Source organism: Cebus imitator, unplaced genomic scaffold, assembly GCF_001604975.1.
Source record: "Cebus imitator isolate Cc_AM_T3 unplaced genomic scaffold, Cebus_imitator-1.0 Scaffold3, whole genome shotgun sequence".
NCBI classification, from domain to species: Eukaryota; Metazoa; Chordata; class Mammalia; order Primates; family Cebidae; genus Cebus; species Cebus imitator.
The window spans coordinates 13,407,848-13,432,087 of NW_016107318.1; positions in this window are offsets into that span (position 1 = coordinate 13,407,848).

A 24,240-nucleotide genomic window follows, 5' to 3' on the forward strand; every position below is an offset into this window, starting at 1 on the left:
TAATAAATGTATAAATGACAATTAAAATTTCTTCATTTTAATATTCTATAAATCAGTTTAAAAATTTAAGTTAAAACATGTGTTCTCGTAATACAGTGTTTGCAAATAAAAACATAATGTTTTACTTGAAGTAGATGCTTATAAGCGTCTTTTAAAATGTTTATCTTCTTACTGCTTATCATTGTTGTTTGGCATAAATTACAGGTACAACTGTCATAGTCCTATTTGTTCATGAAGTACTAATTTGCAAAAGTTTTAAAATTTTATGTTACATGGAAATAGAAGCAAAATATCAATTAAAAACTACATTTAAATTTTAAATAATCCAATCTCAAGAAAACACCAATATACAGTAAAATCACTTTATCACTAGCATAAACTCTAGGTCACAAATGTTCACCTTTTGGCATTTTTATAAACTTGATGAAGATAAGAAGAACTGGCACAGACTGCCAAGAGTTGAAGAGTCAGAGAACTAAGTCCTTTTTCTACACTCAAAACAGTGAATGTTAGTTCTTTATAGCTTAAGTATGGTTCAAACATTACCTACATCTGTTACAGTCAAATGTCAACAAGTGAGTAATTCTGGGGAATAAATTTATAGAGAAATATTTATATACCAGTGAAGGTAAAGAAGAAAAACATGTTATAAATGGAAGAAAGTAAACTTGAAGATAGGAAAGGGTCTAGAAATTGACAAAGAGCTGGTAACTATGGAAACCAAGTGATGGATACATGAGGTCATTATACCATTCTATCTACTTTTGTGTATAATTTTTTTATTACAAAAAGAAAAGAAGGGATAAAAATTAAAGAAGTAAAGGAGGGAGGGAGGAAAGAAAGAAAAGAATAATATAACAGGAAAAGGAGGAAACAAAAACAGACATAAAAAAAAGAAAAACATATTTTGCCAACCTGAACTACATAATGGCAACATTCTAGTTGGCCCATGATTCAGTATATTTGATCATTTTGGGTCCCTTTTGTAACATAATTATGTTTTTGTGAACATTATTCATTGAACATGCATTTCTATGTCAGAGACTTTACATGTATTATCATACTTGGTCCTTGCATGAACCCTATGATTGGTACTGTTACTATCCATGTTGAGAGATTACAAAGTGAAACTTAGAGATAAGTGGCTTGCCCAGGTTCTCACAGTTGACAAGTGTCAGTGCTGAATTTCAAGCCAGGAATGTCTCACTGCAGAGGGAGAACCATTACACACTGCTATATGTTACATAAGCAGCTCATCTGCACGTGTTCTTTTGGCTTATACTGTAATTCAGGTTGATGCAAGGATATCAGGGTAAAGTATTGTGGAATAGTTGGGATCCCTGGAGCTAGACTGTCAACTAACATATACTACATAAGAGAGGCCATTTTTGTTTTCAAATTAAATTCCATCTACATATTTATGTACCCAAGAGAATATTTTTAACGTTATTACATTTACAAGCTTATTGATATCTGTTGCAGGTATTCTAAGAAATATTTTTACATGCACAGTAACTACATATATCAGTACAAAAATTAAATGTGTCAGTTATACAGCACTACTTTATATCAGTGGCCTTCAATTATACCTTGAGCCCCATTCCACCATATATAGATGCCCATATTTTCAGATAATTTACGTTCTCCCATTTTATCTCCAAGCTATGTCTATATTCCAGGGCATTTCCGTAGCGAGGGAACAGAAGGGAGCATTAAACAACATGTCTAATCTTTGAACGTCCTCAAAACTGCACATTGGTCTTCCATTAGATGTTCCTGCCTACTGTTCAATCAGCAGCACACATGGATTACCACAGCTTTCTTCCACATCCAGGTCACAAGGCTTCTCCAGGTCTTGTTTACTCTCTCTCAGGGGCTGCCCTATCATTCTCAAAGCTTCTCCACTTCTCTGAGGTAATAAGAAACTCAGAGGGGCTATCTAAATCTCTGCTGTGAAGATTCCTTTAAAAACTAAAAGTAGAACTACCATTTGAACCAGCAATCCCACTACTATCTAGCCAGAGGAAAAGAAGTCGTTATAAGAAAAAAGATAATTGCACACGCATGTTTATGACAGCACAATTAGCAACTACAAAAACATGGAACCAACCCAAGTACGCATATCAACAAGTGGATAAAAAATTGTGGTGAGTTGTATAATTATTTCATTATATATTCCAATGTAATAATAATAGTAATAAAGTGCATAAGTGTGATATGCTTAAATCATCCTGAAACTATCCCCCACCCATCCGTGGAAAAAGTCTTCCATAAAACTGGTCCCTGGGGCCAAAAAGTTTGGGGACCACTGTACTAGATAATGGGCAATACAAAATTTTGTTTGCTTTTTTGCTGTACCTAGAGATGAAGGCTCTCTGGGTTTCCTGTTACATAAGCCCAACACCCATATTTTAGACCAGAGTTGAATGATAGCCCACAAGATCACTTCACAGAGTTGCACCAGCTCTATTGTGCCATTCAGCTCAAGAAAACTTTTCTACTCTTCAAATGGGTGAAAATGGCTCTCATTAATAATGTATTCTTCCGAATGTGTTGTTTTCCCAAGAATCTATGTTTTAGACAAGTGTTTGATTATTTTTTACCCTCACCTTGTTGTTCTCCATTTCCAAAGTAGTGAAAGGAGATCTTCAGCTGTTTGGGTTGGGTAAAGGTCAGCTAAATTAAAAATAAAATCTACAAGGGTAAAACAATCTCAGTTAATACCTCGAAATATTGCACACCATGCATACACAAGAAAAAAATACGCTTTGGGCAGGCATGGTGGCACATGTATATAACTCCAGCACTTTGTGAGGCTAAGGTGGGAGAATCTCTTGATACTAGGAGTTTGAAACCAGCCTGGGCAAAATAGCAAGACTCCATCTCTAAAAATACATATATTTTGTTTTGTATGTCAAAAAAAATCACTGTTTATTTATCACAAAGCTTAAAAGCACATTATATTCTTAAATTTAATCCAAGATCTTTCTGTAGATGGTAGAAAAGAGCTGTAGAACAGGAAAACCAGAATTTAGTAACAGAGTCTTAGCATGGAAGTGATATACAGCGTCATGATACGCTAACCCATTCTTTTGCTGTATAGTGTTTCTGATGTGCCTGTCAATTGTGGAGAAACTTGGGCATGCATACATGGATATTGCATGCATTAAATGTTTTAATTATTGAATGCTTGATATGTATGAATTACTTTGCAAAGAACTAGCAATATAAAAATAAATTATAAAGAGAATTCTGGCTTTTGCTCTGTGATATGGAGAACTGTAGAGAGGGTTACTCTCATTATTTATAATAACGAAATAAGACTGAATTAACTTGGAATGTATGACATTTTTCCAATCCAAAAAGAGATAACGTTTCAGAGCAACCAACTGACACAAAATCTGTGAAGATACAGGCACTTGCAAAAAGAGAGGAAATGTGAGCAGTCAAATACCTGGGATAAATGCAATCAGATGTCTATAGAAATCGTTTACCAAAAATAATTAATTTGTATGTGAAAGGCTGTGCAGACTGTGGAAAGTTTAAAGCTTGTAAACACTTCAGAAACGGAAAGAGTCTGAACTCTCTTACAAGCCCCTTCCCAATGAATTTCATGGGGTAGTCACAGAATAGGTAGAAAGCTCACTTAAAAAGTCTCTTGTGTTTCAGACCTGGGAGAGAGGAAGAACAGCCATGTTAAAGAGGTAAGAAACCCTGCCTAATTAGGAAAGACCCCTCTTTCCTAATTCCTTTATGAAACAAGTCTTTGACTGTCTGTGAGAAGCAGGGCAGCAAACACTGCCCCCCTCAGGATAACAGTAAAACTGATTGCAGCTGGAGGAAAGAAGGGAAAAAAAATCTACTCCTAAAGGATAATAGAACTGAAGGCTCTCTGGAGTTCCTGTTATATCAGCCCAATCCGCAGATCTTAGTTCAGAGTTCCAACAATCAAGGACACAGTGCCTGACTAAGAATAAAACTTAATTTGAATACAGAATGCTCTCCATATTGCCCCCACAGCCCAGCAAATCCAAAATAGCAAAAGCAGAATACTGCTGGGAGAGGTGCAGGAGAGAAAAAGAGCAGGCAAAGAAACACTTTCCGAGGCACAACATAAAGGTGAACCTTACAGCTTATGAACTAACAGACATTGCTGTGGTTAATCAACATGACTTTAAACACAAAGCTGTCACCAGAGTATTTTAAAGTCTACAGTGCCCTCTGGGAAAACATAAAAACATTAAACCTCAAACCTAGACAGAATCCTGATTATATTAAATCAAAACCCCACACTGAAGACCTACAGGTAAAAAGGGTGTGCCCATATTAAGGCATAAAAATTATTTATCTCAATCTGTACTCTCCAACATGAGATATTTGGCTTTTATCCAAAAAATGTGAGGCATAGGAAAAGGCAAGAAAAAGCATTCCTGAGGGACAAAACAATTGTCAGTATCAGATTTAGCTATGACACAGACGTTAAAGGATCTAAGATTAATATGTTCAAGATTCTAATAAAATAGTTGGCCACATACAAGAGCAGATGGGAGATTTCATCAAACAGATGAAGACTACAAGAAAGAATTAAGTGGAAATAATTGAAGAAAACAAACAAAAGAAAAAAAAACAGGAAAAAAAATAAAAGCTACCTTCAATGAGCTTATCAGTTGACTCAACACAGCTGAAGAAAGAAGCAAAGAATGTACAGATGGATCGACAGAGACCAGAGAAATAGAATGGGGCAGAAAAAAAGTTTGAAGAAAAATATTAAAAATTACAGACAGCAAACCATGAATTCGAGAAGAACAGAGACTACCAAGCAGGATTAAATCCAAACAAAACAAAAAATAGGTATGTCATAATCAAACTGATGAAAACTGAGACCAAGAGATATTCTTTCTCTGCTAGAGAAAGAAGAAACATTATACAGAGAAGACTAAGAATAGGTATTACAATAAAATTCTCATCAGAAAACAGGCAAACCAGAACACCAAAAAAGTGACGTCTATAAGTCTCTGAAAGAAAAACAACTGTGAATTGAGAATTCTATATCCAGAAAGTAAATGTTTAGAGAAGTAAAAGCAAAGTAAAAACTTTCTCAAACAAACAAACATAAAAAACTGGAAGAATTCATCCCAAGAAGATTACTTTTAAAGTTAATGTCGGTCTCAGTGGCTCATAACTGTAATCCCAGCACTTTGGGAGGCTGAGGGGGATGGATCACCTGAGGTCATTTCGAGACCAGCCTGACTAACATGGTGAAACCCCATCTCTACTAAAAATACAAAATTAGCTGGGCATGGTAGCTACTCGGGAAGCTGAGGCAGGAGAATTGCTTGAACCCAGGAGTTGAAGATTGCAGTGAGCTGAGATCGCACCATTTCATCCTAGACTGGGCAACAAAAGTGAAACTCCATCTCAAAAAAAATTTTTTTTTTTTAAAAAAGAAATGATTAAAAAAAGTTCTTTAGCAGAATGATTATGATGTCAGACTGAAAATAGGATCTACACAAAGAAATGAATAATAGAATACTAGAAACAAAAGGAAGATAAATTTTTTACGTTTATCTCAAATATCTGAATCTGCAAAGCAAAAATTGTTACATTTGTGTTTGTAGTATATACAAAAGTAAAATGTATAACAAAGCACAAAAAAATGAAAAGGACAGATCAAGCAGCATAATTAAAGTTATACCATGGAAATATTGCAGATTCAGTTTCCAGACCACCTTAACAAAGCAAATATTGCAATAAAGTGAGTCAAACACATTTTTTAGTTTCCCAGTGCATATAAAAGCTATGTTTAGGTTATACTATAATCTATTAAATGTGCAATAGCAGTATGTCTTTAAAAACAATATTCATAACTTAATTTGAAAATATTTTATTGCTAAGACATGCTAACAATCATCTGAGCCTTCAACAAGTCATAATCTTTTTGCTGGTGGAAGGCTTTGCCTCAATATTGATAGATAGTGACTGAGTAGGAGAGTAGTTGCTAAAGTTTGGAGTGGCTGTGGCAATTTCATAAAATAAGATGATAAAGTTTGCTGCATTGATTGACTCATGTCATCACAAAAGATTTGACTGTCGCATGTGATGCTGTTTGATATGATTGTGTTTGATGTGATTTTACCCACAGTAGAACTTTTTTCAGAATTAGTATCAATCCTCTCAAACCCTGCCAGTGCTTTATGAACTAAGTTTATGTCACATTCTAAATTATTTGTTATCATTTCAACACTATTCATAGGCTTTTTAAGAGTAGCAGATTCCAATTCAAGAAAACACTTTTTTTGCTCAACCACAGAAAGAAACTCATTTATTCAAGTTTTAGCATGAGATTGCAGCAATTCAGACACATCTTTGGGCTCCACTTTTAATTTTAGTTCTCTTGCTATTTTTATCACATCAGCAGTGACTTCCTGAACTGCGGTTTTAGACCCCTTAGAGTCACTCATAGGGGTTGGAATCAACTTTTTTTCAAACTCCTGTTAATGTTGATAGTTTCACCTTCTACCATAATCATGAATGTTCTTAATGGCATTTAGAATGGTGAATCCTTTCCAGGGGTTTTCAATTTATCTGCCCAGATCCACCAGATAAATCACTATCCAAGGAAGCTACAAATGTATAAAATGTATTTCTTAAATAATAAGGACTTGAAAGTCAAAGTTACTCCTTTGGGCTGCAGAATGGATGTTGTGTTAGCAGGCATGAAAACATTAATCTTCTCATACATCTCCATCAGAGATCTTGGGTGATGAGGTGCACTGTCAATGAGCAGTAAAAAAAAAAAAAAAAAAAAAAAAAACTCTTAAAGGCCATAGGATTTTCAGACTCCAACATAAATAAGCATTAAAGCCACTGATGCATTAGCCCCTAACAAGAGAGTCAGCCTTCCCTTTGAAGCTTCGAAGCCAGGAGTTGGCTTCTCCGCCAGGCTATGTAAGTCCTAGATGGTGTTTCCTCCCATAGAAGGCATTTTTATCTACATATAGCCACTTTCATCAATTACCTCAGCTGAATTTTCTGGATAACTTGCTGCTCCTTCTTCCTTAAACTTTCGTTATTGAGATGGCTTCTTTCCTTAAACTTCAAAAACCAACCTCTGCTGTCTTCAAACTGTTCTTCTGTGGCTTCCTTATTTCTCTCAGCCTTTATAGGACTGAAGAGAATTAGGACCTTTCTCTGGATTTGGCTTTGGCTTACAGGTATGTTGTGGCTGGTTTGATCTTCCATCCAGACCACTCAAATTTTCTTCATATCAGCAACAAGCCTGTTTTGCTTTCTTCTCATTCATGTGTTTACTAGAGTAGCACTTTTAGTTTCCTTTAAAAACTTTTACTTTGCATTCACAATTTGGCTAATTGTTTAGTGCAAGTGGCCTAGCTTTCAGCCTATAGTAACTTTCGACGTATCTTTCTCACTAACTTTAATCATTCCTAGTTTTCTATTTTAAATGAGAGACATATAATTCCTCATTTCGCTTGAACACTTAGAAGCCATTGTAGTTTATTAGTTGGCTTAATTTTGATATTGTTGTGTCTTAGGGAATAGGGAGGTCCAAAGACAGTGAAAGAGATGAGGAACGGTTGGTCAGTGTAGCCAATAGAACAGACAGCATTTATGGAATAAGTTTGCTGTCTTATACAGGTGCAGTTTATGGTGCACCCAAACAATTACAATGGTAACATAAAAGATTACTGATCACAGTTCATCATAATAGTTATAACAATTAAAAAAAAAGTTTGAAATATTTTGAGAATTACCAAAATGTGACTGACATAGAGACACAAAGTGAGTATATACTATTGCAAAAATGGCACTGATAAACTTGCTTAATGCAAGGTTGCCATAAACCTTCAATTTATTAAAAATGTAATGCAAAGCACAATAAAGCAAAATGCAATAAAATGAGATATGTCTGTATTTGAAAGTTGGATGCCAAGGGAAAGGTGAAATGCAGACCATGACAAATGAATCTAATTGTATTACAGATTAATTATGTAACTGCACAAAGGGGATGGGGGAAAGGTTACTGAACTAAGTAATTTTGGAAAACAGTCTTCTGACAGGGTACTGTATAGCTAAAGGCAAAAAGACTAACTATGCTGAAACACCATCCTATAGTTGTACATTTGTTTTTTTATTAGGGGTACATGTTACCAATTGTCAAACTACTTTATTTGCATGCTAGGAATGAACAAATAAGTACATATGTACAATGAGAGCTATGTTTCTTATCACTGAACCAAAGACATTGAAAAATACGGAAAGATAGAGTCATAGTGAACTCTGTGGGGCATGATTGAAGTCAGAAGCATCAATATAGATTCACTGTCTTTTAAAAACATGTAACTCAGAGAGATAGACACAGAAGTAAATGTAGCTTTGTGTCATATGTTAGTATATGGGAGCTAACACTGAAAAAACTCTCAATGTACAAATTTGGAACAATTTGAAAAATAAAATACATAATGAGAGTATTGAATTCCAACCCAATAAATTAGAAGAATCCCTAAGTCCATACTGGGATAGATACATAAAAGATAAAGGAAAACGTTCCCTTACAGAAGAATTCCAGTCAAGAAATGTAGAAAGAATGAATAAAGTATAAAATCACCATGAGAACACCATGGTATTCGTTTTTATGAAAATTCCAATTATGGCTAAATTAGTGGGCAAAGTTTAAGGAGAAACAGGGTATCTGCATAGTTTCAAAATATCTATTCCGCAATATTTAGAAATCACAAAGGGAAAAAATTGTAAAGCTTGGAGAATCCTGGCAGACGGCACTTAACCAAGGTTAACATCATGGCTGATATATATCAACACTGTGAAACTTCTGTTAGATGCTCTGAGAAGCACACATCACCTCTGTGAGATCCTTTCCACTAACATATACCTCAAGCTAATCATGAGAAAATATCAGACAAACTCTAATTGATAAATGTTCTGCAAAATAACAGACCAATACTCTTCACAAAAACCAAAGTAATGAAAAGGCGAGAAAAGGCTGAGCAACTGACACAACTGAACAAATAAGAAAACATGAAAACTAAACACTGAATTGGACCCTGAAAGAAAAAAAAAGGCCTCAGTAAAACAATTGATGAAACCCAAATAAACTAAGTGATTTAGTTAATATTTTACTAAGATTAATTTCTTAATCTTGGTAAATGTTCTGTGGTCATATAAGATGTTAACGTAAGACGAAGTTGGGTGAAAGGTATATAGAAACTGTACTATTTCTGAAACTCTTCTGTAAGTATGTGTTTGTGTGTGTGTGTGTATATATGTGTGTGTATATATATATATATATATATATGTATATATATACACCATAAAAGATGGAGAAATTACTGATTAGTCAAAATCTCAATGAACAGTTGATATGAAAAGAAAATAAAAAAAACAATACTATAACTGTTATGAATACCAAGGACTAACTACAGAGAAGATCCAAGACTGCCTCTAGGAGAAAGCATAACATTTGAGATAATCCATATAAAATGATTCTGATAAGAGAAGCAAGTTGGAATTTCCAGAAAAAATAAGAAGCATATATGAAAGATGGTGGAGTGGCCCAGGAACTACAAGTGGATTGATATGGCTGAAACAAAAGTGAAGTGGTAAATTAAATACAAGTAAACATCAGACCCTGAGGAATGTTTTCTTATATTCAAAACAAAAAGGGATAACCAAAAGGCTTTGTATCTGCATCTCAATCTGTTTGGGCTGCTATAAATACCATATATGAGTACCATAGGCTTATAAACAACAGAAATTTATTTCTCATAGTTCTGGAGGCTGGAAAGTCCAAGATAAAGGTGCCAGCAGATTCAGTGTCTAGTGAAGGCTACCTCCTCACACATAGCAACCGTCTTACTCTAACTTCACATGGCAGCAGGGGTGAAGAGTTTCTCTGCTGGGGCATCTCTTATAAGGGCAGTAATCTTATTCATGAAAGCTCCATCCCCATTATCTAATCACTTCCCAATGGCCCCACTTCTGAAAACCATCACCTTGGGGATGAGGATTTAAACATATGACCTTTGAGGGGACAGAAACATTCAGACCACAGCAATAAGGAGCATTCAGACAGAAGCAGTTTTGTGTTTTAGAAACATCATGTTTGATCACCCTGTGGAAAATAAGAAAATAAAATGAAACTGCGCAAGTATCTAGTTACTAGTTCAATGCTTATTCTTCCAAATTACCTTTTATTTAGAACTCTAAATTAATGCAACCTATGATACCAATAACAGAGACTTAGTGATAGAAACATTTGAAGTCTTCAAATGCCAATACATTAATCCTCACTCCTCAAGTGAAACAACCTGGAAATATCTACCCCAAACTGCAGAAAATGCATTTAAAAATTCAAATACTGTGCCTTATTAATATATACCAAAAATATTTTTATATCTCTTTGAGCAATGTAAATTATAATACAGTTAACTCTATCATTCATCTAGACAATAAGTATTTACTGAGCATCCACTGTGTGTCAAGCACTATTCTAGGTATTTAAGATTTAATATTTTTTATGGATAAATGTTAGCAATATATATTAAGTGGAAACAGTGCAAAAGATTATAACAATTTTTATGTGTCATATGAAAGATTTAATATTTTTAAGACAAAAAAAATTCCTGTTCTTCATGAAGCTCATGTTCTGGGGTGAGTTGTGAGATAGAAAAAATAATTAGCACCTGTAATCCCAGCACTTTTGGAGGCTGAGGTGGGTGAATCACCTGAGATCCTGAGTCCAAGACCAGCCTGGCCAACATGGTGAAACCCTGTCTCTACTAAAATAATAATACAAAAATTAGCCAGGTGTGGTGGTGGGCTCCTGTAATCTCAGCTTCTTGGGAGGCTGAGGTATGAGAATCACTTGAACCTGGAAAACAGAGGTTGCAGTGAGCCAAGATCATGCCATTGTACTCCACCCTGGGCGGCGGAGCAACACTCCATCTCAAAAAAAAAAGGAAAAAATGATTAAATTTTATGTTCACCGTGTATTAGAAGATAATAAGAGCTATGAATAAAAATAAATCAGGGTAAGGATGATAAGGAAAGCTGGAGAGGAGGGAGACGTGCAATTTTAAATAAAGTGGTCAGTTAGGTCTGATTTAAAAAGTGATATTTGACCCACAACCCATGCAAATATACTTAAGGGAAGAGCTTTCCTAGTATGAGGAAAAGCTAGAGAATATCTCTGGAGAGAGTATGCCTGAAATATTAAAGGAAGAGAAAGCAGCCCAGTGTGGCTAAAGTTGAGTAGACAAAAAGAGGAGAAATAAGACATGACTTTGGAGAGGTAGCATGGGGTCAAGGCCTTGTAGGACTTAGCTGCCATCGCAAGGAGTTTGGTTCTTATTCAGAATGAGAGGAGGGCTAGTGTAGGATTATGAGCAAAGGAATGACTTCATTAAGCTTGTATTTTAAGAGAATATCCTTTCTTCCATACTACAAATAGGAGATGCAGCAAGGATAGAATCATAAAAGCTAATTAGAAGGCAATTGCAGTAATCTAGGAAAGAAATTTTGATGACTTGTGCCAGAAAGGGAGAAGAGGTCAGATTCTGTATATGTTTTCAAGGTAGAGCAATCAGGATTTCCAGACAAATTGGATATAAGATACAACAGAAAGATAAAGATAACTCCAAGGTTTTTTACCTAAGCAGCTGAAAAGATAGGATTGCTCTGAACTGAGATGAGAATACTGTAGATGAAACCAATTTGGAGAGGAAGATTAGATGTTCCCTTTTTAACATGTTAAGTCTGAGATGACTATTAGACATCCAAGTGAACTTCTCATCAGCAATTGGATTTCTAAGTCTGAGGTTTGGAGGAGATGTCTCATCTGAATACAAATGGAGAAATATCAATGTACAGCATGTATTTAAATCATGAAACCGAATTCAGTCACAGAGGAAGTAGGTGTGGAAGAAATGTCAGCAAGCTTTTTCTGTAAAGGGCCAGATCCCAACTATTTTAGGCTTTAACGACTGTTGCAACTAATGAAATATATCTATGTAGATCAAAGGGACCATAAAAAACACACAAATGAATGGACATGGCTGTGACTCAATAAAAATTTTATTTATCAAAACAGGCACAAATTGGACTTGGGACCATGGGCCTTAGTTTGCCAATTGCTGATAAAGGTAAACCAGAAAAATCAAGTACTGAGCCCAGATGCACAAGTTTAAGTCAGAGAGGAAAAAGAAAAGAAACTGGCACAGGAAATTGAAAAGTAGCCCAGGACATAGTGGAAAAACCAGGAAAATGTCCTGTTGTGAGCAAGAAGTGAACCAAGTATTTGAAGGAAGAATGATCAACTCTATCAAATGTGGCTGACAGTTCACATAAAATGAAGACAGAATGGTCAACAAGCTGAGGTGAGAATAATGGCAAGCATGGTTTTGGTAAAGTGACTGGGGGCAAAAGCCTGACTAAGTGGGTTCGAGATTAGACTGGGAGGAAAGGACAAAAAGATATACTCTTGCTAAATATATAATTAGCAAAAATACATTTAGAAAGATTTTAGAAATATGTAAAAAGACATTTTATATTTAGAAGTATGTAAAACTCTTGCTGGAAGTTGTGCTGCAAAAGAAGGAAAAGGTTAGGTTGGGAGTTTTGAGCAAAATGGGACAAAAACAGAGTATTTTTATGTTGTTGGGAATGACTCAATAAAAACAAAATAATTGTCAGTGCAGGAAAAGGAGGTGATTGCTGGGACCACATCCTTGAGTAGGAAGAAGTTATGGAGTCTAGCATACCAACTAGGAGGCCATTCTTAGATGAAAGTGGAACAGTTCATTTCTAACAACAGGTGGCAGGTAAAATATATTAGAATCTGTGGCAGGTTGTTAAATATGATCATGAAAAGTTGTAAAAGTCGTTTTCTGAAAGTGAACAGCTGAGACTGAGGATGAATAAAAAAAATTTAGAGATTTGAGGAAAGAGAGATACTATAAGATAGCTAACTGGAAAAGTGATTGGATGGGAAAATCCAGTCATTGGCAAGCAGCATTAGAAGTCCAGTCTACTCTAATTTGCATAATGAACTTCAACTGAAAAGAGTCAGCCATGCTGTTTTTATTTTTTTGTCTGCTCTGTTCATCTATAGAAGACCAAACAACTCTATGCTAGATTTAATCAGTGTTAGAGTTTCACAAAAGTCTATGACAGAGAGAAGGGCAAGATAATTAACTCTACATGAAGGGGATGACTATAATGAATGAAAAGAGCAATTAAGCTGAGTGAAAAGGAAAAGGACACCATGAAAAGGTGAGACAGTGAAAAGGTGATAAGATCAAAGCATTGCAGATTCCAGTGGGGTGGAAGGATGGTCAAATGTAGAGAATTAGATACAGTAACCTGTAAAGAGAAGAGGTGCTAATCAAAGATTGGGGTATATAAAACTGAGATTATAAAGGGACTGCAATTACCAGTCATGACAAGATCACTGACTGTTTATCAAGTCCTAGACATTCTTCCAGGCACTTGTTATGTAGTCACCCATTTAAATTACACAGAATACTAATGAAGCACTTACCATCAGCAAGCATAATAAACCATTGCAGCCCTGAGTAGAGTGGTAATTAATGACTTCTCTTCCCTGTGGCCATCCATAGTTTTCTTCGGAGGCAGATCATCACAGTTCCTTTCTCATCCTTGGATAGGCAAGGATACCTTTCTGGAAGATTTCTATAAAGCTCTAAAGAAGGTAGTAATTACTTAGCAGTTTATGTAAAACTGTCCGCTTTTTAGGGCTTCTTCTGGTGTATGGAGGATAATATTTATAATACATTTATGAACAATGAAGGTATATTGTGCAGCAAGGGTATATTACCTACATGGTGATAGAATTAATCACTTTCCCTTAGGAAGAAATAAGTATATTTTAAATGTTAGAGAAAAATACAATATTGAACAAAATAACCAAAGGGATTATGATATACATATACACTTGGTGCGCACTATGAATGTGATGTTTCACATTTGTGGATCCAACTAACCGCAGATAGAAAATATCCAGAAAAAATAATGGTTTTTCTCTGTACTGAACATAGTTTCCATTCCTGTCATTATTCCCTAAATCATACAACTATTTATATAGCATTTATATCTTATTAAGTTTTATAAGCAATATCGAGATTATTTAAAGTATATAGGAGGATGTTTTAGGTTATATGCCATATTATGTATGGCATATATTATAATATTCAAATATTATACCATTTTATATTAGAGACTTGAGCATCCATGGATACCCTGGGGGTAGGGTTCTGGAACCAATCCCTGATAAATACTGAGAAAAAAATATATATATATATATGAGATAACTAATGATATATACATGATACATATATATACCAAATATAATATCAGTTTGATATATGATATATATCATTATATTATATATTATATATAGTATATATATCATTATATATATAATACATATAATGTCATTAATGAGTTAGTTATTTTAGAATAAAGTTTTTCTCCAAACTTAGCAAATTTCAGAATAATGTTTACTTCTAGGAGAATATCTGGCATTTAGGTGGAACTCACTAGGTATTAGCTAAATGAATCAACAAAAAGTGAGACTGCCTTCTCTTAGAAACAAGTGACCTCCCACCAACATTTAGTTTTTTGGGGTTTTTTTTTCCTTATGATATGAAATCTTTGAGACAAGGCTTGTTTTTTTCCTTTTCTCAGGACTGCAGTTACACAAGTTATTCTCCAACTCATATAGGTAACAACCTTGCTTCATAAATACGATAATTTCAGAACTATACTATTTATAGCCCATTTGCTTCAAAGGGCATTTTCCCCTTCATTAATTCATTTCTTTTTGGTCCCAGTCCTCACCCTTTATAAGATGATGTGTAATAGGGAACAATCTTCCCCTTCATTGTGCATGCTCCTGAGGAAGCTAAGAGCCTGGAAAGCTATACTTCATAGACTAAGATGACGCCAGCAAGCTCTGGCAAGAGAATGATTGAACATCCTCAGATTCATTTCATGGCTATTTGTTCCATCCCAGAATCACATCAAGCACAGGCCTCCAAGTTGAAATTGTATCACTTTGTCCTTGCTTCCCAGGTAAGGGCAATGAAAAATGAGTATATTCCCCACCATGTAATGATAAATAATGACATTTCCCTTCACAGCTGATATGTATTTTACAACATCATCAGAGAAGTCTAATTACCAAACAAAATGATAAGATATATCAGAACACAAGGAGTCTAGATTAAACTCACAAGGAATAGGCATTTGCATTTTCACCATCCTTCAGTGTCACTGCAATAATAGGAAAATGGCAACCAGAAGGTGCATAATGAATATTCTATTAAATATTCATTTGGATTGTAAATAACTTAAAATTTTAAACTACCCACCAAAAGAATGTAAGAGAAGGGTACAAATGTGTCTGGCTGATAAAAGAGAACTGATAAGCAGAGCTAGAGGGAAAATAAAAAGAAGATTTAGCATCAAACTGAGTAAATAATTGCTGAGGGGCCCACAAGAACAGAAAGGGGTGCATTTGCTTTTAGGAATCTGACTAGGCAAATTTGGCTTGCACAAATTTTGATCTGTACTTGTTCAGGTAGATTAACATTATGTACCCTGCAGTGGGGTCATTTTTATAATCACATTTTTAAAATTACAATAATATTCCTATAAACATAAGGGTGGTTTTTTTAGCATTTGGAGGTTTTCCTGATTGTGAACTTCTTTCTTGTTTTAGGCCTGCATGGCTCATTGAGCCGGCTACTGAATTGAGACTTTGACAATTCCAGATTCTTGTTTATTGAGATTGGACTAGTCGTTCCAGAATCAGTAAAACAGAAACAGCAATAATAACTTCTCATATAGGGAGCAGTGGCCAAAACAAATTTAAAAAGAAGGTTGAAAGCAAAGGATGCAGAACAGGAATCAACATTCACTGAGTATCTGTCAAGATCCAAGCACCTTCTAAGTACAAAGCAAGTCACATAAAAAACGTTATCTTATTCCACAATAATACTTGATGGTTGGTCTTAGTATAACCCATTTTGTGAATAAGGAAAATGGAATTCAGAAAAGTTAGGTAACTTGCCAAAAGTCACACTGTAGAATATGAATTTGAATCCAAGTCTACGTAAACCCACAGGCTTTATTCTTTTATTTTTTAACTACCCTGTATAGTCTTATTGGCTTATGTGAGAGCCATTATAAACCATAATTTTAAAATGCAGATGTTGAAGGCAGGTTCGGGTTACATTTTATATACCTAGTCTGTCTAAAAGTATCTGGAACACAGTATGTACCCAATGAATACTTGTGGGAGACAAGGAGAAAGAGAACCAATCTGGTGCTCAATATTAAGCTATTTCTGGTAAAATTACATAAAAAAACAAAGTTCATTTTCAAGAGGTAAAATACACCACAATATAAAATGAATACATGTGCCAAAGATTTTTTTTAATTCACTAAATAATGAGGGAACCAATACGATGTTACCAATGGCAAAAGGGGAATCAAAGAACTACACATATGCAGAACATGAGGAATGCTGAAATAAATTTGCTTAATCGATGAAAAACTGGTTCATACTCATAGAGCAAGTATAACCTGCATTTCCAGGGGGATGTAATTTACATTTCCACAGACAATAAATTATTTGGATTTCTACCTGTATCATCAAGCTTATAGAGATGTAAAATAGCTTAAAGACAATAAAAACACTGGACAGAATACCCAATAGTCTTTTCTTCCCCCCACTTCAATCTTTCATGAATTTTTCTGACAAACTAAGATCAAAAAAATTAATATGAAAACAAGAATACCTTCAGTTTTACAAAATAGTATCCCAAAGGCTTGACTCAATCAAAGAATAGCAATGGTTTTCTCATTATTACTTATAACTTGTTAGAAACCATTTGTGACCTATGAAACAGAAATACTTATCATCTGAATTTTCTGTGAGACTAGAAGACTTCTAATATACCATAAAATCAAACATTCTTTTCTAAAAATTTGAATTTGCAAAATTTAAGCAGTAGAGAATTCTAACGCCAGAACTAAAACCAGAATTCTGCTGGCTGCTCATGCTAGACATCCATGCTCCCACTGCCATATTCAACCATTGTCAAATAGAGTGAATAAAGGTCATATATGCTTCTACGTTTGCTGATTGGAGCCTGTCATCTTTAACCTTTTTGTTTGTTTTGGTATATTGCTATACTTATCTTTCATCTTTTTTTCTTACCATCTCTCTCCTTTTTCTTTCTGTAGAGCTTATGTATGCTGTTTAGGTCTATATTTCTAAAACTGGAATTTAATACAAACATATGAATTACACAGAAACATGCTTTATCATTGACGTTTCAGGAATGCACAACATCTAGAGATTTAGATATATCTGTATTGTTACTTTAGAGCCTGAAGTTAATGCCTAAGTTTTAAAACCGCTTAATTCTTAAAGATCATTCCCACTGACTTACAGCTTGTTTTCACATCATTTCCTGTATGGATGGTACCTTAATCTCCCTGTCCATGCATATTTCCTCATCCAAAAATCAACATTACATACTCCATGTAGTGCATTACATCTTTCAAAATTACTTAGCAATTTATTGCTAGAGAATAATTAACAAACATCAGAAAATATCTCTTCTGGGTTCAGGACATAGATGATAGATAAAGAACCAGGTTAAGTATGGGATAAAATTCAAATACTTAGCATTAATTTTGATGCTAAGTTAAATTTGATACTCAGGCTTCCTACCTGAGACACAGAAATTATGTAGGTGATAAAAAAAAAATCCCCAAATTATGGTAGGAGGCTCTGTTCATCTGTAGTCTGGAAAGGGATAAAACATGGCCAGCACACGTCAGCACAACTCTGACAGTTATCCATGGGTGGCAATTTAAGGGCATTTGTAGCAGCTGCTAGAGTACTTCCCATCCAGGATTTTGTTATGCTGGTTTTGAAAAGGCACTACTAAACTTTATGCCAGCTATTACATTAGGCTGTTGGCAGCAGAAAATTTATTCTGTCCTAGAAAATCGTAGGAGCACAAGAGAAAGAGGCTCTTCTCCTCAACTCACCATAGTGCCCTCCTCAGCACATCTTCAGCTTTGTTTATGGAAGTTCATCCAGATTGTTGGGAGAAAGATACTTCAAGAGTGTTTTGGCTATGCACAGTAAGTGGAAACAATGATATTCTGAATAACTGAAAACTTGGAAAATCATGGGAATATGATTTTTAATTTCCATAAAACTTATATCCAGGAGGAATCCAAAAAGGATTTAAGATGATTCAAAATTCTTTCAACTAACATTGGGCTAAATATAAACATGATATGGTCTCCCCATGAGGAATTTAGTAGAAAGAGAAGTCAAACACTAAAGTACCAAGGAAAGGAAGAGAAGGGAGTTATTAATTCTTCTCAGAAATGGTCCTGGAGGGCTTCACAAAATTAATCTGAACCTGGAAGAATACATTTAAAGACAAAGAGGAAGAAAATCATTTCCAATGTCTCCTTAAAGGGCATGCTGAGGTAATTAAACGTAGTTAACTATGTCGAGAAAAAGGGTACTTGATAAAGAGCAGAGGAAAGGGAAGCTGAAAAAGAGAGGGGCATATAATGCCTCAAATCAATAACAGTATCATAAAGGGCATTCAACACCATGATAAAGGCTTTATACCTAACCTCTTGGTGATAGGGAGACACAAAGAGTAGAAAAACAGGAGCGTTATCTAGAAATCAGGTACAGAAAAGATTTCAAGAAAAAGTTGAATAATGGTACCAAAGGCCACAGAGTGATCACAGAAGAAACATTTTTATTTTGTTTCTCAACATCCTTAAAATACTTTTTATTTGGGGGCAATTTCTGCTTCATGTGAAGTTCAAAGGACCATGTCCCCACTAGAGAAACTAGAGCATGCAGGGTTCAAAAGACAAGTGGCCCAGACTCAGACAATTGGATGTTCCACTCAGGAATTTGAGTCTCAACAGAGGATGGAAATTTATAGAGATATCTAAGAATTCACACTCAGTGGCTGTGGAAGGGTCCAGTGTTTCTTAGCATTTAACTAAAGTGTTTGGCCATCAGTCCTGTTAATTTCCTTTGTTCCTTCTCCATTATCGCATCCTTTCTCCAGAGCACTCTTGATGGATCTGTGAACTACTCAAAGTTTTTCTCATAAATTTCTTTTCAGTTTATCTCAGCAAGAGGCAGTTTCTATTGCTTATATCTAAGACCTACACCAATACCAAAGACTAAAAGTAGACTTTGGTTTTGTTAATTCTTGGAAAAACATTGGTTTTTGTATGGATAGAAATTCCAAAACACCAATAGGGGCAGTAGCCAGACTTAACTGGAGTACAGAGTTATGTTGTGAGGAAAGTGAATCCACAGTTAAAGACCCTTTTTTTCAGTAGTTTGGAAGTAAATGAAGAAAACAGTAAAAGCCAGATTTGAAGGAGATTTTTTTTCTTTTTTAATAAAAAGGTTTACATACTTCAAAGGCTGAATAATACAGTGGTTAGAAAGATATCAATTTTAAAAGAGATAGTATTCGATCAAAGGAGTTCCAAATAAAGAGTTGGAAAATGAATTGTTAGAAGGCTCTTATAAAAAAGTCAGTCTTTAACGTAAAAGACAAATGAAAATACATAAAACTTAGTGGTTCAATGAGAGAAACTTTGAGAGTTTTCACACCTGTTAGAATCTATTTTATCTGTGAAATGAAATAAAAGAGAAGTAGAACTGTATCTCAATTAAGGAAAATAGAAAAAGGTTAGAACAGTTACTAAAAAAAAAAAAATGACTACTTACTAAGCGTGTGAAGAAAATGTTTGTAAAACATAACATGTTGAAAAATAAATACATCATACCAAAAAAAAATTTAAAAGTAATGCAGTCATATTTTTCATATAGCCATTTCTTATGACAATTCATTATCACACTAGTAAAACAACCCAGTGAATGATTCTGCAGGAAGATAAGATGGTGCAGTCTAAGCATAGAGATGTTGTATTTTTAAAAATTTTGTTTTCAACTCAGGGGTACATGTGCAGTTTTGTTACATGGGTATACTGGCTGAGAAAAACCTATTGGGTACCATGTTGACTATTTTGGTAATGAGTTCATTAGAAGTTCTAAGTTTGGACTTCTAATAAACTCATCACCAAAATAGTCAACATGGTACCCAATAGGTAGTTTTCAATCTCACTCACCTCTCCCCGCTATTGATGTCCTCAGTGACTACTATTTCCATCTTTATGTCCATGTATACTCACTATTTAGCTCCCACATATAAGGGTGAAAATGTGGTATTTGATTTTTTGTTTTTATGTAAATTCATTCAGGAAAATAGCTCTGAACTGCATCCATGTTGCTGCAAAGGGAATGATTGTAATCTTTTTATGATTGCACGTTATTTATCCCTTGGTGTATAATTACCACATTTTCTTTATCCAATGCACCGTTGATGGACATTTAGGTTGATTTCATGATTTTGCTATTGTGAATAGCACTGCAGTAACCATACAAGTGCAGGTGTCTTTTTCATAAAACAATTTATTTTCTATTGGATAAATAAATACCCAGTAGTGGGATTGATGGGTTGAAGGGTAGTTCTATTTTTAGTTCTTTGAGATATCTCCATACTGTTTTCCATAAAGGCTGAACTAATTTATATTTCCACCAACAGTGTATAAGTGTTCCCTTTTTTCGGCATTCTTGCCAACATCTGTTGTTTTTTGACTTTTTAATAATAAGTATTTTGAGTGATGTGAGATGATATTTCAATGTGGATTTATTTTGCATTTCTCTGATGATTATTGCTGAGAATTATTGATGTTGGGCCTTTTTTTAAATATATGTTTGGTGATTGCATGTCTTCTTTTGAGGAGTGTCTGTTTATGTCCTTTGCACATTTTTTAATGAGGTTGTTTTATTTCATGTTGATTTATTTAAGCTCCTTGAATATTCTGGATATTAGTCTTTTGTCAGAGACATAGTTCACAAATATATACTCTTTCTGAAGGTTTTATTTATTTGTTGATTATTTTATTTTCTGTACAGAAGCTCTTTCATTTAATTAAGCCCTGTTTGTCCATATTTGCTTTTGTTGCAATTGCTTTTGAGGTCTTACTCAAAAATTCTTTGCCTATGCCAGTAACCAGAAGGGTGTTTTTCCAATTTTTCTTCAGGATTGTTATAGCTTTAGGTCTTACATTGAAGTCTTTAATCCATCTTGAGTTAATTTTTGTATATGATAAAAGGGCAGAGGTCCAGTTTTATTCTTCTGCAAATGGCCAGGCTGTTTTCCTAGTACTATTTATTGAATAGGGTGACCTTACCTCAGTTTTTGTTTTTCTTGACTTTGTCAAAGATTAGTTGATTGCAGGTATGTGGCTTTATGTTTTGGCTTTCTATTAGGTTCCATTGATCCAGATGTCAATATTTGTACCAGAAACCTGCTACTTTGTCAACTATAACTGTCAACTATGGTTACTACAACTATAGTTTGAAGTGGGGTAATGTGTTGCCTCTGATTTTGTTCTTTTTGCTTGGGATTGATTTGGCTATTTGGGCTCTCTTTTGGTTCCATATGAATTTAAGAATTGTTTTTTCTAAGTCTATAAATAATGAGGTTGGCAATTTAACAGGAAGTGCTTTGAATCTCTAGATTGCTGTTGGCGGTATTGGTAATTTTAACAATATTGATTCTTTTAATCCATGAGCATGAAATGCTTCAATATTTTTTGTGTCATTCATGATTTCTTTCATCAGTCTTTTGTAGTTCTTTTTGTAGAGATCTTTCACCTACTTTGTGAAATGTATTCCTAGATTTTTTTTGTGACTTTTGTAAGTGGGATTGAGTTTTTTATTTACTTCTTAACTTGAATGTTGTTAATTTTATCAACATACAATAATTTGTACATTGATTTTGCATCTTGAAACTTTGCTGAAGTTGTTCATCAGGTCTAGGGGGTTGGGGGAAAAATTTTTAGGGTTTTATAGATATTGGATCATGTCGTTGGTAAACAGAGACAATTTAACTTTTCTTTTTGGATGGCTTTTATTTCTTTCTCTTGCCTGATATGCTCTAAGACTTCCAGTACTATGTTGAATAGGATTGATGACAGTGGACATCCTTGTCTTGCTATAGCTCTTAGAGGAAATGCTTTCATCTTTGGTCCATTCAGATTTATGTTGGCTATGGGTTTGTCATAGATGGTTCTTATTATTTCAAGTATGTTCCTTAGATGCCTACTGGTTGTGGGTTTTTAATATGAAGGAATGTTGTATTTTAACAAATGTGTTTTATGCATCTATTGAGATAATCAAATGGTTTTTAAGTCTGTTTATGTAGTGAAACACTTTTATTGATTTGCATATGTTGAACCATCCTTGCATTTCAGCAATAAAACCAACTTGATTGTGGCATATTATCTTTTTGATGTGCTGTTGAATTCAGCTCATTTGTATTTTGTTGAGGATTTTTATATCTATGTTCATCAAGGGTATTGGCCTGTAGTATTCTTTTGTGTTGTGTTCTTGCTGGGTTTTGGATAAAGATGATACTGGTTTCACAAAATTAGGGAGGAATTCTTTCACTTTGATTTTTTAGCATGTTTTAAATAAAATTTGTATAAACTGTTCTTTCTACATTTGGTAGAATTTGGCTATAAATTCATCTGGTTCAGTTCTTTTTTGGTTACTAGATTTTATTACTGATTCAATTTCCTAGTTTATTATTGGTCTGTTAAGGATTTCAATTTATTCCTGGTTTAATTTGGGGGATTTTATATTTCCATTTCCTCTAGATTTTCTAGTTTGTGTTCATGGAGATGTTCATAGAGTTTCAGAGGATATTTTGTATTTCTGTTGTAATGTCACCTTTGTTATTTCTGATTGTGCTTATTTGGATTTTCTCTTTTTTTCCTTGGTTAATCTAGCTAACAGCCTGCCCACTTTGTTTATCCTTTCAAGGACCAATATTTTGTTTCATTGATCCTTGTTGTGTTTTTATGGTCTCAGTTTCATTTAGTTCTTCTCTGATCTTCATTATTTCTGTTGGATTTAGCTTCATTATTTCTTTGGATTTAGCTTATTCTTATTTTTCTAGTTTTTCCTTTAGCTTTGCTCTGATCTTCATTATTTCTGATGGATTTAGGTTCATTATTTCTTTGAATTTAGCTTATTCTTATTTTTCTAGTTCCTTTAAAAGTGACATTAAGATTTCTGCTGAGAAGTCTACTGTTAGTCTGATGGGTTTTCCTTTATAGATAATTTGACCCTTTTCTTTAGCTGCCTTTAAGGTTTTTTCCACTTTCCCCCAAGGGATCCCATGGGAAACTGATGACTATAGTCCTTGGGAATAGTCATCTTGTACAGGATTTCACAGAATTTCTCTGAATTTCTCAAGCCCAGATGTTGGCCTCTTAGCAAGATTAGGAGAATTTTCCTTAATAATTCCTTCAAATATGTTTTCCAAGTGGCTTACTTTTTCTTTTTCTCCCTCAGGAATACCAATAAGTCAAAGGTTTGATTGCTTTACTAATCCCATATTGCTCAAAGCCTTTGTTTATTTTTCAAAATTATTTTTGTCTTTATTTTTGTCTGACTGGGTTAATTTGAAAGACTGGTATTCCAGCTCTGAAATTCTTTCTTCTGCTTGGTCTAATCTACTGTTAACTCTTCCAACTGTATGGTGAAATTTTTTAGCGGGTATTCCAGTTGTGCAATACTAGTTGTTTTTTCTTAATATGGCTATCTCATCTTTTATATCCTGAATCTTTTTCTGATTTTTTTTTGTATTGGGTTTTAGCTTTCTCTTGGCTCTCGAGTCTCCTTGCATTCCATATTTTGAGTTTATTATCTGTCGTTTTATTGTCACTTAAATCTGGTTAGGATCCATTGCTAGAGAACTAGTACAATATTTTGGAGGTATCAAAACACTCTACTGCTGGAGTTCTTGCGCTCATTTTGTTTCATCTGAGGGAGCTATCACTTTTCATTTTTGAAATTGCCATCATTTGGAAGAGATTTTTATTCTTTTTTTTCTCTTAAAGGTATGACTGTAGTGTAACTTTGTAGAACTTTGGTTCTATACTTATATAGAACTTTGGCTCCCTGAAAGCACCCAGAAATGAAACCAAATATGACTATTTGTGTAGTGGTTTCCTCAGTTGCTGCTTGTTGTAGTAACC